Source organism: Manihot esculenta, chromosome 18 (genome assembly GCF_001659605.2).
Source record: "Manihot esculenta cultivar AM560-2 chromosome 18, M.esculenta_v8, whole genome shotgun sequence".
Classification (NCBI taxonomy): domain Eukaryota; kingdom Viridiplantae; phylum Streptophyta; class Magnoliopsida; order Malpighiales; family Euphorbiaceae; genus Manihot; species Manihot esculenta.
The window spans coordinates 23,487,413-23,506,446 of record NC_035178.2 but is presented as its reverse complement, the minus strand read 5'-3'; positions in this window follow the sequence as shown (position 1 = coordinate 23,506,446).

Below are 19,034 nucleotides of genomic sequence, written 5' to 3'. Positions count from 1 at the left end.
AGTCTAATTGAGCAAACAAACTTCCGTGTATTCACGAAAATGTATTTTGATGATTTTTATTTTTATTTTTAGGTTACTTTTAAATAATTTGATATTCATAACGCAGTAATCAACCCCAATTACAATTAACATTGCCTACTCAATTCAGCTGCTAAAACCAACATATTTAGCACAAGTACAAACCATAGCAGTAATGAACCAATATCCAAACACTACAACAAAGGCAATCTGCTGCAGCATCCATTTTTTGCAGCACAATAACAATTCTATTTTGCACCACCCAACAATACCAATAATGAATCAACATCTACAGATCACATCAGAGCAAATCTGCAGCAGCAACTATTTTTAAGTAGCAATTTTGTGCGATACAAGAGCAAATCCATTGCACACCCCAACCTTGAAAAAAAAAAATGCAGACACTCCCAACAAACAAAGTCATTAATATTAACTGAAATACACACCTATCACCTACAGCAGCCACCCCAAACTGTATTATAGCTCTGCTACATCAAAGCATCCCCAAGGAAGCAAACCAACATCTCCATCATCCCACATATAGCAACAACTAAGCCTAAAAGTAATTCAACCCATAGCTCAGTTGCTGGACGACTTGTTCTAGTCAATACCAGTATGAACATTTAATAACCTCAACCCCATCACCTACAATTTGTTTATAAAAAAAAATCCATTTCGCTCCATCCAAATGATATAAATAGTGGCATTAAATGTCATTCTTCTACAAGCTACCAACTCACTTTTACTACTAGTTTTCCTTGTAAACTAGCTCAGTTTTCTCCTTCAACCCGACCAAACTCTAAAAATGGTATATTTTTGCAACATAACCTTTCAAATTTTACTAGAGAAGGTACATTAAAAAACAAATACTCTGCAGATTCCTGTGCATTATGATAAAAAGGGCATTGTTCATCATCTACAAGTTTTATTTCTTTAATCTGCATTTAACAACAAGCTTATTTTGCAGAGCAAGCCACGGAATAAAACTGTCTCAAGATAAAAAATCTTCCTTAAATAAGCTTGTATTAAGTTACTCTACTACTAGATGTTCTAATTGCCTTTCAAGCACTTGCTATGGTGTACTGACCTGTAGATGTTAGCTTCCATATAATTTCATTATTCTAGTTCTCCATAATTTTATAATTTCTCACTTCCTGTCAAACTACTTCAATACTTGCATCTATAGGATTTGGTAGGCACTTGTTCCAGTTGCTAGACCACTTGTTCTAGTTGCTGAACCACTTGTTCCAGTCAATACCAGTATGAACATTTAATAACCTCAACCCCATCAACTACAATTTGTTAAAAAAAAAAACTCCTTTGCTCCATTCAAATGATAAATTAGTGGCACTACACGTCATTCTTTTACAAGCTACTAACCCACTTTTACCACTAGTTTTCCTTGTAAACTAGCTCATTTTCCTCCTCCAACCCAACCCAACTCAACTCTAAAAATGACACATTTTTGCAATATAACCCTTCAAACCCTACTAGAGAAGGTACATTAAAAAACAAATAGTTTGTATTCCTGTGCATTATAATAAAAAAGGGCACTGTTCATCCTGTACAAGTTTTACTTCTTTAGTCTGCATTTAACAACAAGCTTATTTTGCAGAGCAAGCCAGGGAATAAAACTATGTCTCAAGAGAAAAAATCTTCCTTAAATAAGCTTGTACCAAGTTACTCTATTACTAGATGTTCTAATTGCCTTTCAAGCACTTGCTATAGTGTACTTACCTGTAGATGTTAGCTTCCATATAATTTCATTATCCTAGTTCTTCATAATTCTATAATTTCTCACTTCGTGTCAAACTACTTTAATACTTGTTGCTATAGGATTTGGAAGGCACTTTTTCCAGTTGCTAAGTGGACCACTTATTCCGGTCAATACCAATATAAACATTTAATAACCTCAACCCCATCAACTACAATTTGTCTAAAAAAAAATCTCCATTTTGCACCATCCAAATGATATACACAGGCTTTATTATCCTTATTCTCCATAATTCTTTAAGTTTAGTCAAGATTATAGACAAAACTTTCAATTTTATATCAATATTTTGATTTTTTTCGTAATCGTAGCTAACTCTTAAAATAATTTTGATAAATTTTAAATTGGTGTACATATTATATTAGTGTTATTTACACTACAAAAAAAGACTATCAGCGACGAAGCATTTTGTCGCTGTGGTCTGAAATCCGTCGCTGATACTTTCAGTGACAGATTGCCGACGGACTCAGATCCATCGTTTAAAGTCATATCGACTCAGATCCATCGTTTAAAGTCATATTGCTAATTTTTTCCAATGGACTTGCAATACGTCGAAAATATTTGCAACGGATTTCCGACGGATCTGAACTCAATCAGAAATTATTGACAGATTATTTTGTAAGAAATATTGGCGACAAACTTTGTTCATCGCTAAATCCATGTCAAAAATAACTAGCGAGGAAATCCATCAGCACTATTAAGACTATTTTAACAAAAGTCGTCTCAAATCTATTAAAAATATTAAAATTATTTTATCAAATCCGTCGCTAATCCGTTGAAAATGATCGCAAAATTCTTTATATTTTCAATAATATTTATTATCGTTAACAAAATAATTTTCTGCTTTTATTTAAATATTTCCTGTATAATTTAACTAATTTACAACTAAGATACATATTCAATATAAATCAAACGTCATTCATAATCATTATAATTCATATATATACGCACGAATATTTCATAATCATTATAATTCATATTTATACTCACGAATACTTAACAATGTTTATAAAGTTGAAAGTTAGAATAAATTCATAGTACTTAATAATGTTCATAAAGTTTAGAACTAATCCATCAATTTGCTAAACTAATTTATGGACATTAGCTATGTATACAAAAGGAGCTTAGTTGTGGATTGTTTGGTTGCATGATAAGTTGCTCCCTCGTTGGTCTAGTCGTGCCTAGAAAAGTCTGGCCGCATAGATGAGTTGCTTCCTCGATAATCTAGTAATGCTTGGAGAAGCCTTGATACCTTAATACCTGAGAAATAAAAATAAAAGAGCATAAATCGGAAGTAGTAAGGAAAGCAGTGCCACATAACTCTTCAAATAAAATAATAAAATTTTTAATATATAAGTAAAAAAAAGTTTGGCCATGTTTTAATGGAAATCTAACACTAACCTACTTCAAAATTGCTCCAATAAAACCCAAAAGAAAAATGCTGATGAGCCAGAGAGGCAAATCCCTAGTGAAGAAAAGCTACACAGCTGCTCAGCCTGAACAAAATATAATAGCTGCCATCTCTAGGTCATGTGTAGGATAATTTAACTCATGCTTCTTCAGCTGCCTAGAAGCATAGGCGATTACCCTCTCATTTTGCATCAACACACAACCTAGTCCCACACGGGACGCATCACAAAACATTGTGAAATCTTCATTATTGGTAGGTAGAGCTAACACCAGTGTTGACGTTAACATTTTCTTCAGCTCTTCCAAGCTTTCCTCACACTGTTCAGACCACACAAACCTCTGATTCTTCTTGGTCAATCTGATCATAGGAGCGGTAATTTTGGAGAAGTCCTGAACAAACCTCCTGTAGTCTCTTAATCTCTATAACTGTAGTGGGTCTAGGCCAGTTAGCTATAGCTTCCACCTTCTTGGGGTCCACTTCAATTCCCTTTTCTGACACAACATGTCCCAAGAAGGAAATGCTCTTCAACCAGAATTCACACTTGGAGAACTTGGCATACAAGCCATGCTCCCTCAGGGTCTGCAAAACTATTCTCAGATGATGGGCATGTTTCTCTGCGTTTCTGGAATACACTAAGATATCATCAATGAAGATAATAACAAAGAGATCCAGATACTGGCTAAAAACTCTGTTCATGAGATCCATGAATGCTGCAGGGGTATTGGTTAGCATAAACGGCATTATTAGGAACTCATAATGCCCATATCTGGTCCTGAACGCCGTCTTCGGCACATCTTCTTCTCTGATTCTCAGCTGATGGTACCCGGATCTCAGATCTATTTTGGAAAAACAACCTGCTCCTGCTAGCTAGTCAAATAGATCGTCGATCCTGGGTAACGGATACTTATTCTTGGTAGTGACTTTGTTCAACTGCCTGTAGTCGATACAAAGTCTCAAGGATCCATCCTTCTTATTTACAAACAGCACTGGAGCACCCCAAGGTGAGGTACTCGGTCGGATGAAACCCTTGTCTATCAACTCTTGCAACTGCTCCTTTAGCTCCTTCAACTCTGCTGGTGCCATCCTATAGGGAGGGTGTAATACCCGGCTAGATTCGGCATCGGAATCCCTACTTTCCGGCGGAATCTCCGTTGGAATCTGGAATTCTGAAGATGCCAGAGTCTTCTAGAAGGGTAAAGTGTGTTTTTAAAATGTTTTCACATAATTTTATGGTTTTTAATGGAAAAGAAATGAGTTTTTAAAGGTTTAGGCTAGGGAGGCATTTGCCAGGTTCGGCCGCCGAAAGTGAAGTTCGGCCGCCGAACATGGGAAGGTTTCGGGAGCGCTTTTGGCCTCCGAAAGCTTTGTTTGAACGAACCAAGGTTCGGCCGTCGAACCTCAAGATCGGCCGCCGAACATGCATGAGTTTAGGGGGCACGTTAGGTTGCCGAAGGTGGTTGACCAAGCCACCTAAAAAGAGCCCTCAGATTGGAAATGGGCGAGTTTTCTCCCCATTCTCGAGCTCAGGTGAGTTTTTGTCCTCCTTTGATCGTTTTCATGCTTTCTCTACCCATCCCTCAAGTTTTCATGAGTTCTACCCTTGTTTTGAAGTTTTGAAGCTTAAATAGAAGTTTTGGAGCTTGGAGGCTTTTGGAGCTTGGATCCTCCACACCTCCGAGTTAGGGATCGCACCACCCCTCGATCTTCAAGAGGTAAGTGTAGATCCTTGCTTTCCTTGTGTTTTAATGAAGTTTTAAGTAAGTTTAAAGAGGTTTTGATGGCTGTGTATGGGTAGATATGCATGTTTAGGCTTATGTGGGTTTTGTGCCCAATGTGTGTTTATGTGCTGATTGTTGGGGGCTTGGACTAGTGTTTATGCCCTATATGCATGTGGGAGAGTGTATGCATGATTGGGAGAGGGCAAGTGAGATTATGGGTTGTTTTAATGGTTTTGGCTTATGTGGGTCATAAGCTATTTATGTATGCTTTTTGATGTTGTTTTTGGAGTTTAATCTAGTTGTTAAGCTCCTCTATGAATGGGTAAGGAGTTATGCATGTTTTTTGAGAGGTTGAATGCATGTTTAGGATGTTTGGAGGCTTGTTTGTGCATGAGGCTGAGTTCTGAATGAACTCAGGTTCGACAGCAGAAGGGACTTTCGGCCGCCGAACCTGCCTGTGGAGGCAGCTTTTGGCTGCCGAAACTTGCCCCCGAAAGTTGGACTTTCGGCTCTGGAGGGGAGATTCGGCCGCCGAAGGTGCCGCCGAACATGCATGACTTTCGTCTCTGGGAAGGACTTTCGGCCGCCGAAGGTGCCGCTGAAAGTGGCTGAGTTTCGGCTCTAGAGGGACTTTCGGCCGCCGAACCTGCCGCCGAAAGTGCCCTGTCCAGCCTTTTCTTGGGTGTTTTCTATGCATGCTTTGGTGATGTTTTAGGAGGTTTTTGGGGAGTTGTTTATGAGTTGTTTAGAGTGTGTTTGGTCCCTCATTTGAGTCCACCTGTATAGGATCGGACCCGAGGAACCGAGGTGTTCAGCAGTGAGTTAGCTGCTTCAGAGTTAGTCCAAAGCTAGCCAGAGGTGAGTGGAACTAAATGACAGAGCGCATTTTAGGCCATATTATCATGATCTTAATGATGTTTATTTGCACATTTTCTGCCTAATTTGGTTGTTTTGTTCATGTTTTGCAGAAACTAGGTGTGAAAAGACATTCTGGAGAAAACGCTCTTAAAACTGCCAAAAAGTGCCAAATATGGAAAGTTCCAGAAAAAGAAAGTTTTCATATATGGAAAGTTCCAAATAAGGAAAGTTTCATATATGGAAAGTGTCAAACAAGGAAAGAGTCAAAGAGCGCAGTCAGCAAACTGTCCGAAATTCGAACTGCAGAATCCTTCCTGCCTTGTTTTGAACGTGTGCCAAGAAAGGAAAGTCTTCAAATAAGGCAAGTTTTCAGAAAAGGAAAGTCTTCAAATGAGGAAAGTGCAGAGGCAAAAGCAAATAAGGAAAGCTCAGTCAGAGGATTATTTAAAATTCAAATCGCAGATATTTCTTTCCTTATTCAAAGATGTGCACATACTGCAGCAGTCATATCTTCCAATTTAGGCAGCAAGATCTCATGAAGGCACACTTGCCTCTTCTGCGTTCAGCGTTTAAAATTCAAACGAAGGCTCCACCTGAAAAGGAAAGACTTGGCAGATCCACTTTCCCTCTTGCATTCAATGACTGCGCACTACTTGCCTTCTGCAACATGATCTGCGCACTACTCTCTATTCAGGAAGGAGATCTCTATGCACTTGGCCTTCATTCAGTCCAGATTCATAATTCAATAGAGGATCCATCTAAATAGGAAGTTTGGACAGCAAATATTTCCTATACAGTGCTGTCCGCGCGCCTACCTCTTCTGCAAGGCCTGATCCGCGCGCCTCCTTCCCTTTCAGTGCTATCCGCGCGCATGCCTCCCTCCTGCAGAGCAAGCCACGACTTTTCTTCCTCTATTGGCATCCTTGAATCGCTCTTCCTTCCTTTTCAGACACAAGGTACGCCCCTTTCCTATTCTGAAAGCCATCTGCGCGCACCTGCCTTCTGAAGTGCATGCACTACGATTCTTTCCTCTTCTGCAACAACTTGGGCAGCAAGTTGAGTTTGGGCAGCACCTTGGGCAGCCTCTACACTAATAAGGAAGACCTAGGCAGCACCAAAACTCTATAAAAAGGTACTCTCTTTGGCAGCCACGAATTTTTGGACTCTTTCAGACTCATCTTCTCCTTCTCCATCCGGATCAAGCAAGGCCGCGCCTCCACCACCTTCGGCTTCTTCTTTTCTTCTTCTACCTTTCTTTATGGTTTTTGTTTCAGCCATGAGTGGCTGAAACCTTTCATTCTAGTTGAAGATCAAGTGAAGCTTTAGTTGTATTGTGGATTGAGAGACTTGGACATTCATTGTTTTACCTTTTGTTATTCAGTATTCTTGTGATTTCATGCTTAAGGATATTATTGCTTTGTTATTTAAGATCTCCATTGATTTTTGTTGCAAAGTGATATATTGTTGTTTTGAATGATTTTAAGTCCGTATTTGCTTGAATCGTTTAAACATAAGAACACTTGGTGCACAACCAAGGAAATTGCATGATCTAGTGTTGTCTCCATGCATGTGGGTGACTAGAATTGGTTCTCTCCATTACTTTATGCGATTGACTTTTGCAAAAGGCCTAAGGCTCAAAGACGTTCTTTGGCAATTGTTAATTAGTAATTGATTGGTGGACTTTCCCTAATTAATTTAATCTAAAAGAGAGACTATGGATGTGAGAAGCTTCTTCAATCTCCATGGCCAATTTATTGAATCAACAAAGGAACTTTTGAGTCAATGATCAATCCCATCAACTAAAGTGGATCTAAATCTTCAACTAGAGCTTTTACCATCATTGTTTTACCCTCAATTTACTTTCTGCTTACTTTTTAATTACTCTTTCCATTAGCTTAATCAAATCAATCTCAATACCCCCATTTTTACTTTACATGCACTTGCACTTTCTTTTCTTTTCTGCTCTCTTTAATTTGGTCTATTCAAAGAAGGTAAACGAGTATCAATTCCCTGTGGATACGATCCTCTTACCACTGTCTACAATTTTAATATTGTTGGTAGTTAAACAAGTTATTTATTTTGACCGGCTTCGACAACCGTTCTGTCAAAATTGGCGCCGTTGCCGGGGAATTGTCTAACTTGTTTATTTTCTTTCTTTTATGACTAGATCTGGACGCGAGGAAATCCTACCTTACGATCCAGAAATTGAGCGCACAATCAGGAGACTAGGTAAGCAAACAGGTACACATTTAGGGACGGCGCAATCCGGATTTGCGCAAAGACACCTTGAAATCGCAGATCAGCCTCCTGAAACCACTTCAACGCATCCTGAACCATCTGAAATGGCTGAAAACGTGGCACCACCTGCTGCCAACGCTGAACATGCTGTCCATGAGGAAATTCCTCAAGGAAATCCAGCCGTAAGGGCCCCAGAGCCAAGAATAAGAACCATGGGAGAATGGGCAGCCCTAACAGGTGATCAAGCACCTCTGTGCATCAACTATCCACCTCTGACCGTTCCTTTTGAGCTCAAAACAGGTTTGATTCATATTCTCCCAAAATTTAGAGGATTAGAACATGAAAACCCACACAAGCACTTGAAGGAATTCACCATTATTTGTTCATCCATGAGACCTCAAGGAATTACTGAAGAACATGTTAGATTAATAGCTTTTCCTTTCTCTCTTGAGGACCTTGCTAGAGATTGGTTATTCTATTTGCCACCTGGATCTATAAATTCTTGGGAAGAAATGGTTCAAACTTTTTTGAACAAATACTTCCCAACATCTAAATCAATTGGCATAATAAGAGAAATAACTAGCATAAGACAGAAACCTGCTGAAGATTTATATGACTATTGGGAAAGGTTTGAAAGACTTTGTACAGGTTGTCCACAACATGATATGACAGACAGGTCCCTTATACAATTTTTCTACGGAGGATTGTTATCATCAGAAAGGAGATACATTGATGTAGCCTGTGGGGGATCCATCAAGGAAAAGACACCTGGAGAGATGAGGGAACTGATCTCCACTCTTGCAGCCTCATCTAGGCAATATGGGGAAGAAAAACAGATGCAAAGAGGAATCCATGAGGTAAGTACACCCACTTCCGATTCTGAAGTTTCAAAGCTAACTCGTCTTGTGGAAAAGCTTCTCCTTAGCCAAGCTCAACAAGTTCATCAGGTTCGACAGCCTCAACAGCTTCGACCATGTGGTATATGTGCCTATGTGGGACACCCAACTGATCAATGTCCCACACTTCAAGAAGAGGACCAGCACGTTAATGCAATTGGAGGATACAACAATCAAGTAAGACGTGATCCTTATTCTAACACATATAACCCAGGTTGGAGAGACCATCCCAATTTCAGTTACGCCAGGACAAACAATCAGATCAGCCCCAGGAATCAAGTCCAACCAGCACCTGCAAATCCAGACCATGCCATTGGAGAGTTGACGAAGACGATACAAGTGCTGCAACTGCAGATCGGGGAATTGGCATCCGCAATGAACAGATCTGGCATTCAAGGTAAGTTACCTTCTCAAACAGAAGACAATCCTAGAGAGAATGTGAATGCTATAACACTGAGAAGTGGGAAGGAGCTCCAACATGCCAAGACAGATGAGCCAGAAACCATTCCTGCGCAAGAATCAGAGGTTTCAGCTGAAACCACCCCTGCGCAACATCCACCTGAGCCAGCTAGCCATCCTCCTGCGCAAACTGAAGCACCTTCTGCGCAAAAGGATGACCCCCAGGTACGTTTTCAGATCCCTCCCCCTTTTCCGAAGAGATTTGAGAAAGCACAGAAAGAAAAAGAGGAAAGGGAGATCCTTGACACCTTCAGGAAGGTGCAGATCAACATACCTCTGCTAGATGCTGTGAAGCAGATTCCCAGGTACGCGAAATTTTTGAAAGAACTATGTACCAACAGAAGGAAGCTGGCGGAGAGGGAAAAGGTAAGTGTAGGTGAAGTTGTGACAGCTGTCATTAAAAGAGAACTTCCAGCCAAGTGTAAGGACAAGGGCATGTTTGCAATTTCTTGTAAGATAGGAAATGTTGGGATTAGAAAGGCTATGTGTGATCTAGGTGCATCGATAAATGTTATGCCCCTGTCTATTTACAATTCTTTGAATGCAGGTGCACTGAAGGAAACTAGAGTTGTGATTCAACTAGCTGACAGATCCGTGGTATACCCAAAAGGTGTGCTCGAAGATGTTCTAGTGCAAGTAGATGAGCTTGTCTTCCCAGCAGACTTTTACGTGATTGACACTAAGGAAGACCGCTGCAGCACATCTTCAGACATCCTTCTTGGACGTCCTTTCTTGAGCACTGCCAGAACCAAAATAGATGTGCACGATAGCACCTTGACCATGGAATTTGAAGGGGAAGTAATCAAATTTAATGTCTATGATGCAATGAAATTTCCCCATGATTTTTCCCCTGTTTATGGTTTAGACATGATTGATTGTTTAAGTCAACAGATTTTTAATGAGAATCATGCTGATGTGCTAAACCGTGACTTTTGCAGGGAATCTGATTTGAAAGATGAAGAGCCAGAATTGACAGAAACCGTCTGCAGCATTCAAGAGCTGAGCTGCAAACCACTGCAGGAAGAACAGATGGAAATCGCACCACTCCAGAAAGGACTGCAGAACCAATCGCAGAAGACCTTTCAGCTTCCGCAGAAAGGCATCCTTAGGCCGCCGAACTCCTCAGTGCCTCAATCGGTGCCTCCTGAGCCACTTCCGCAACACCTTCTGCCTCCAGCTCCAGCGCAAATGGTTCATGAACAAACAGAATCCCCTTCACAGCAAATTCTGAAGTCTGAAGAGAGTGAGAATGACCTCTATGAGCAGGTCCACCACACCCAGGATGATGAACCATGGTACGCAGATATTGTAAACTACCTTGCTACAGGTAATCTACCTTCTGACATGCCCAAGCACACAAGAGACAAAATAAAGAATGATGCAAAGTACTATGTTTGGGATGAACCATACCTGTGGAGACATTGTTCTGATCAGATGATAAGGAGATGCATTCCAGATCAAGAAATCGCTTCAGTACTCACATTCTGTCACTCATACAGTTGTGGTGGCCATTTCGGACCACGAAAAACGGCTCATAAAATACTTGAATGTGGATTCTTTTGGCCTACTCTATTTCGAGATGCTAATCTGTTTTGCAGGACATGTGGTAGATGCCAACAAACAGGAAATCTTGGCAACAAAAGCCAAATGCCACAAAACCCTATCATGGTTTGTGAGGTATTTGATGTATGGGGCATAGATTTCATGGGCCCTTTCCCGCCTTCTTTTGGATACACTTACATCATTCTTGCAGTGGATTATGTGTCCAAATGGGTGGAGGCCAAAGCAACTAAGACAGATGATGCAAGGGCAGTAGTTGATTTTGTAAAAACTAACATTTTTGCTAGGCATGGAGTTCCCAAGGCAATCATCAGTGACAGAGGCACCCACTTTTGCAACAAGGTCGTTGCAAATCTTCTCAAGAAGCACAATGTGGTGCACAGAACATCCACCGCATATCATCCGCAGACTAATGGACAAGCTGAAGTGTCCAACAGAGAGATCAAAGCCATTCTAGAAAAAACCGTGTCACCTAGCAGAAAAGATTGGAGTACAAAACTGGAAGACGCCTTGTGGGCATACAGAACAGCCTACAAAACACCCATAGGTATGTCTCCTTATAGACTGGTCTATGGAAAAGCATGTCACCTTCCAGTTGAAATAGAGCACAAAGCCTACTGGGCTGTCAAGAATTGCAACATGGATCTAAAAGAAGCTGAACACCATCGCAAGTTGCAACTGCAAGAGCTAGAAGAGATAAGAAGAGATGCATATGACACTTCGTGGGACTACAAAACCAAGATCAAGGCCTCCCATGACAACCGAATTTCAAGGAAGCACTTCGAGGTTGGTGATAAAGTCTTACTTTTTGATTCTCGTTTGAAACTGTTTCCAGGGAAGCTACGATCTAGGTGGATTGGACCATTCATTGTTGAGTACACTTACCCTCATGGAGCAGTAGACATTCGCAGTATAGATACAGGAAAGCAGTTCAAGGTGAATGGCCATCGCCTGAAGCCTTACTACGAAGGATTCAAAGTACAACTAGTGGAAGAAATTCCACTAGATCGTCACTCACTCTGAATAGGCTCATCGCACCATGCCAACCACACCAAAGGGAAGTACTCAGTTTCTTTGTTCTTTTATGTTTCTATTACATTGAGGACAATGTATGATTTAGGTGTGGGGGTACGGCATTTTAATTTTTGCTTTAGATTTTTGCTTTAAACACATTTTTCCCTTTCAGTTTGCGTTTTTGCTTTCAGTTCTTGTTTTCAGTTTGCGTTTTGCTTGCTTTCAGACTGCGTTTTTGCTTTCATCTTGATTAGCCTCAGTTTTTAATTTTTTTCGTTTTTGCTTTCAATAACACACATCCACAATCTTCTTCTTGATTTGCTTTACTCAAACTGACAAACGAATGTTTTAAGCATGTTCATGCATCATGAATGCCATGTTATGTAATATGATGTTTGCATTAGAATTCACGAATATGATGCATTGCATAATACGATGATGATGATGTGGATGGATATTGGATGATCCTTTAGCCCTCAGTATGATATGATATGACATGTTATGAAATGATACGATATGATATGTATGATATGATATGACATAGAAGACCAGGTGTGGCCGTATCGCCCCTGGCACAGAGTAAGAGAAGACCAGGTGTGGCCGTATCGCCCCTGGCACAGAGTATGAGAAGACCAGGTGTGGCCGTATCGCCCCTGGCACAGAGTATTGCTGAACTTGTTATGATATGAGATTCCTATGTAGAGGGCTATTGGTGACAAATTCATCCTTGATATGATTTGTTTGTGATGTGATGCATTTCATGATAGCATACGTTTTAAATGAACTGCTTTTCCTTTATGGTTTCTGCTCACTGGGCTTTTTAGCTCACCCCTCTCTCCTAACCCCAGGTTTGCAGGGTCAGAGATAGTTCAGGAGGTCAGCAGGTTATGGTTATGGTCATGATTATATAATAGGATAGTAATGGACATGATGTATTTGTAAAGTTATGTAATAATGTAAAAGTATGTATTGAAATGTAAAGATATGTAATGACATGTCATGGTTAGCGTTGTGCTTTGCCTTAGTCATGTATGGTTAATCCCTTTTGGCACATGATCTCTCTCAAATGTTTTAATGATGTTTTATGCAAACCAAGCTTAATGTTTTATATGTTGCCCAATTGGAGCATTTGATGAGGGCTCCAGTGTGGGGTTTTATGTTTATGGGTTTGTGCATGCACAGGTTAAGCTTGGTAAAGGAAAGAAAAAGTTTAAAGTTTCATATTTATGTTTGATCATGTATAGGATTTAACTGGTTTACAGGATGTATGTTAGACTTGCTACGGGTCCCGGCGACCTTAAGTCGATCTGGATCCTTGCGCCGGTAGCGGTCCGATTTTTGGATCGTTACAGAGGGATAGAGATTGGTCTGGTTCCAGGCATCATTTCTATTTCAAACTCTATTTCCCTAGCAGGTGGTAGTCCTGGAAGCTCATTTGGAAAGACATCTAGAAACTCTCTGACTACGGGCACTGAGGCGGACTCCCTAACCTGACTATCAAGCTCTCTCACATGAGCTAGAAACCCCTGACAACCTCTTTTGAGCAACCTACGAGCCTGTAGGGCTGATATCAGACCTCTAGGTGTACCCCTCATGTCTCCCCTGAAGACAACCTCTGACCCATCCTGATCTCTGAACCTGACTACCTTGTCTCTGCAATCCAAGGTAGCACCATGAGCAGATAGCCAATCCATCCCTAGAATGACATCAAAATCCGTCAAGTCTAGAACCACAAGGTCTGCTGGAAGGCATCTACCCTCAACAAACACTGGACTGAACCGGCAGACTGACTCTGCCACTGATAGGTCACACTTGGGTCCACTGACCCAGAGGGGACATTCTAACCCAGAGACTATCAAATTCAACCTCTCTACGGCTCTCGGAGCAACAAAAGAATGAGATGCACCAGGGTCCATTAAAGCATACACATCTAAACAACCAATGATGAGATTACCTGACACTACGGTGTTTGACGTGTTTGCCTCCTGCTGTGTCATAGTGAAGATCCGAGCTGGAGCTGCTGGACCTTCACCCCGGGAACCTGCTGAAGAAGAGGCTGCCCCTCTTCCTCTGCCTCAGCCACTGCCCTGAGTCAAGGCTGGAGCTACTGGCTGAGTCACACTACTTGAAGTCGTCTGCTGGGACGGTGCCATAAAAGCTGCCCTAGGACACTCTCGAGCCATGTGTCCCTCCTGCCCACACCTGAAGCAGGCTGTTGTCCCAAACCGACATACTCCCTTGTGTGGCTTACCACACCTCAAGCATTCTGAACCATCTGAACCTGAGCTCGAACCACCACCAAATCCCAGACTAGACTTTAACCTGTTCTAGAACTTATTCTTTTTCTGCTTGGACTTGCTCCACTTTTTACTGCCTGAAGCTGTTGTACTCAGAGATGAGAGATCAAACTTTCCTCTACTTGGGGTCTTGGAACCCGAAGATTGTGCCACTATCTGCTTAATTGACCCCTCGATGATGGCACTAGCCTCCATCTTCCGTGCTGCATCCACAATGGTGTGGAAGCTCTCCCTCTCTGCTGCAAGGATCAGGGAGGAATACCTAGGGTGGAGCCTCATGGTATACCTCCTAGCTTTCTTCTGATTTGTGTCATATGCTTGACCCACATACTGCAGCTACTCCAGAAACCTGTCGGTATACTCGTCGACACTCATCTCCTCTGTTTGCCTTAGCTGCTCAAACTCAACAACTTTCAGCTCTCTGAAACTGTCTGGAAATGTCCATCCAGCAAACTCATTTGCAAACTCCTCCCAGGATAGGCTGTCCAACCTTGGGTCCACATAATTTTTAAACCATTCTCTTACTTTCTTGCATTTCAGCGTGAACCCCGCCATCTGAATGGCCCTACTATCATTTGCCCCCAACTCATCTGTTATCATTTTAACCGTTTTGAGGTACTCAAACAGATCATCACCTGTCTTGAACTTGGGAGCATCCAGCTTCAGGTAATCTGTCATCTTTACCTTGCTCCCCACAGATGAGCTAGGTTTGGGTGTTTGGATTTCAGGGACCACTGGTTCTGCTGGTGGCGGAGGAGGTACAACATTCCCTGGGTTAGGGTTTGCTGTATTTGGGTAGAAGGGTGAGGGTGGATACATAGGGTACTGGGGATATGGTGGGTAAAAAGGAGGGTAAGGGATGTAGGAGGGATATGGGTTAAAACTGGAGTAATCCGATGTACCCCCATCAGATACCCTGGGCCCTGTGGAAAGGGTTGATATTGGGGTGGGTAACCAAATCCCGAGGCCTGAGTGCCTCCTTGAGACTCTCCCATGCCCTCTTCTGACATGCTCATGCCCAAGCTACCATCTCTTCTCTGTTCGTCCTCCTCTGATCCCCTCATATCAGCTGACATACCACCCTGAACTGTTCCCCTTCTGCTTACATCAAAAGACCTAGGATCCCTTGACGATCCCTCTCTACTTGATCTGCATGACATTGCCCTTGGCAAAGTAGGGGGACGGGCATCTATGCCCTCATTCTCTGGTGGGACTCCAGTCAATCGTGCAGATCGACGAGTGTCTCGCATTCTGATTTCTGAAACACAACACATACACATCAACATTAACATCATATGGTTCATGTGGAAACACATGAACCCACATCACATACATCACATATCATTAATGCACATGCATATAGTCATAACATTACACATCATCATCAAGACAGGACTCTATATCCTATCCTAGTGGACATGATTTTTCCTATTGTGCTTGCCTTTCTATGACATCTATGAGCTCGACACTCTCTAGGTCCGACTATATGAACCTAGGGCTCTGATACCATTCTGTAACGACCCGAAAACCAGACCGCTACCGGCGCTAGGATCCAGATCGACTTAAGGTCACCGGGACCCGTAGCAAGCCTACTATACATCCTGTACATCTGATAAAATCCCATACATGATCATACATTTCCATAAAAACTTTAAACTTTCCATATACCAAGCTTGACCTGTGCATGCACCATAACTGCAAACATAAAACTCCACACTAGAGCCCTCATCAAATGCTCTAGTTGGATCAACATTACATATATCAAGCTTGGTTCAACATCTATCATCATTAAAACATTAACATAAGATCATGTGCAAAAAGGGATTAACCATACATTAGGGCCAAGCACAATACTAATCCTCATTACATCACTGAACAATACCTTACATTACATTACGTTATTTTACATATCCTATCCATTACTAATCTATTACATATACATAGCTTTTACCCTTGACGACTTTCCGGTCTATCCTGAACCTGCAAACCTGGGGGTTAGGGGAGAGGGGTGAGCTACAAAAGCCTAGTGAGCAGAACAGTAAAAACAATTTAAATAACATATGCTTCCATAAAATGCATCACATCACAAACAAATCACATCAAGGATGGACTTGTCACCAATGGCCCTCTACATAATCCAACCGTGCCAGGGGTGTAGAATGGACCTCGACCTGAACTTTCTCTTAACATAACATAACATAACCAATCGTGCCAAGGGCGTAGAATGGGTCTCGACCAGAACTTTCTCTTAACATCGTGCCAGGGGCGTAGAATGGGCCTCGACCTGGACTTCCATACCATATCATATCATATCAAGGGCCAATGGGTCATCCAACATCCATCCACATCAATATCATAATATGCAATGCGTCATATTCGTGATTTCTAATGCAATACAACCTAATACATACATGACATTCATGATGCATGAACATGCTTAAAATTTTAGTTGTTTTTAGTAAAAAGAGTTGTGTTCTACTCACCTCTGGCTGACTCTGAAACAGCTAGCACTACTGGCCTCCTCGGTTCCGCGGGTCCGATCCTACACAGGTGGACTCAAGTGAGGGACCAAACAAACTCTAACATGACTCTAAACATCTCCCCAAAAACCCCCTAAAATATCATAAAACATTCATAGAAAACATGCAAAGAAAGGCTGGATAGGGTACTTTCGGCGGCAGGTTCGGCGGCCGAAGGTCCTTCCAGAGCCGAAAGTCACCAACCTTCAGGGCAAGTTCGGCGGCCGAAACCCCCCTCCAGAGCCAAAAGTCCAACTTTCGGGGGTAAGGTTTGGCGACCAAAACTGCCTCCATAGGCAGGTTCGGCGGCCGAAACTGGCTTCGGCGGCCGAATCTGGGCTCTCCCAAAGGGCAGAACCCAATTCTGCCTTGCATATCCAGCCACCCACAACATCCCAACATGCATCTAACTATACTAAAACATGCATAAACACTTTCTCAAGCATATAGGGGCATAAAACTAACCTTTACCCCAACAAACATCACATTTAACATTTAACTAACATAAACCCTAACATTTTACATCTAGCCTAAACATGCATCAAAACCCTTAACCCCTTCTTAAAACTTACTTAAAACATCATAAAAGGCGTGGATCGACACTTACCTCTTGAAAATCGAGAGGAGATGTGATCCCAAACTTGGAGATATGGAGGAATGAGCTCCGGGGGTCTCCAAGCTTCAAAACTTTGCTCTTTAGCTCAAAAACTTCAAAACAAGATGAAAGCTTGTCAAAAACTTGAAAGATTTGAAGGAAAACATAAAATCGACTAAAGGAAGGCGAAGTCTCACCTATGCCCGAAAATAGAGAGAGAAAACTCGCCCATTTTCGGACATGGAGCCTTTTATAGGTGGCTGGCCAGACCACTTTCGGGGGCCAAAGGTGCTTCTGCAAGAGCACCATATTCAGCGGCCGAACATGAGGTTCGGCGGCCAAACTTGGACTCTTCTTCCATGGTGTTTTCTTTCAAAAACTCATTTTCTTTATTCATTAAAACTATAAAAACACGTAAAAACATTTTATAAAAATATATTTTACCTTTCTAGAGGGTTCCGACATCTGAGATTCCGCCGGAAAGTAGGAATTTCGATACCGGGGTCTAGCCAGGTATTACAATAATAGATCAAGCTAATGAAACTAAAAAACGGTAAAATGTTGAATGCAAATGAAAAAGAAAATCAGAGACCATAAAATAGAGGACTTAAAGAACCAAAAAAAAAAAAAAAAGAAAAGCAGAATAGAATAACTCATTAGAGGGAAGAGCAACAATTAGAGCCCATGGAGCAATGGTTGGTGGGTGCAATCCTCGGTGTGGCCGGCGCGACTGTTGGTTGTGGTCGTTCGCTGGGAGAGGTGATGGTCGCTAGGGGTTGCGCGATTGGGAAGGAGATGCCACTTGCTCGCCATCCGTCGCTATGTCGTCATCGTAGGCTGAGCTGCTGATGGCGGAAAACAATGGAGTTGCTGCTGATCTACTAAAGTGCGAAGAGAGGGGCTGTTGAAGGGGTTGGTGGCTACACTCTCAAAATGAAAAATATTTAGGGTTGTTTCTTTTTGCGTGATTTTAAGTAGCTTTTCAACAGATTAGCGACGAAATAATTTTCGTCGCTAAAATGTCAGAAATTTGTCGAAAACAGAGGTAACATACCTCCGTCGCTAATCTGTCATAATTCCGTCGATAATTATTTTTCCTTGCGACAGAAACTATATCCGTCGCAAAATCCATTGCAGATAGTCCTTTTTTTAGTGTTATTTTTTGTTTAAATATTATTAAATCCAAGTAAGCAATCTCTTAGCTCTATTTATCCATATACCCTAAAATACTACTCTTATAGTTCTAATTTCTAATTTGAACTCCAAAATCTAAAATCTAATACTAGTTAGATTAAATGATTCATTCAAAATGATGATTTTAAATTTTAAATTTTAAATTAGGGATTAGAATAATAAAAGTTAAATGCTTTTAGGATTTATGGTTAATTAGAGTGAAAAGATTACTTATGTAGTTCTAACTAATATTTAAAAATGATAAATAAATAACACATAGTATGACGTGTACAATAATTTAAAATTACTCAAAATTATTTAATAGTTAGCTATTATTGTGGCAAAATTAAAAGGTTTGAGCATAAAATTGAAAGTTTTTTGCTATAATCGTGATTAAATATAAAGTTTATACTTTTTATATCCGATTAGACAAATTATCTTATACATTGATTATAATTGCAACAAACTTAAAAGTTGGGTCTTTATCATCTAAAATTAAAAGATATG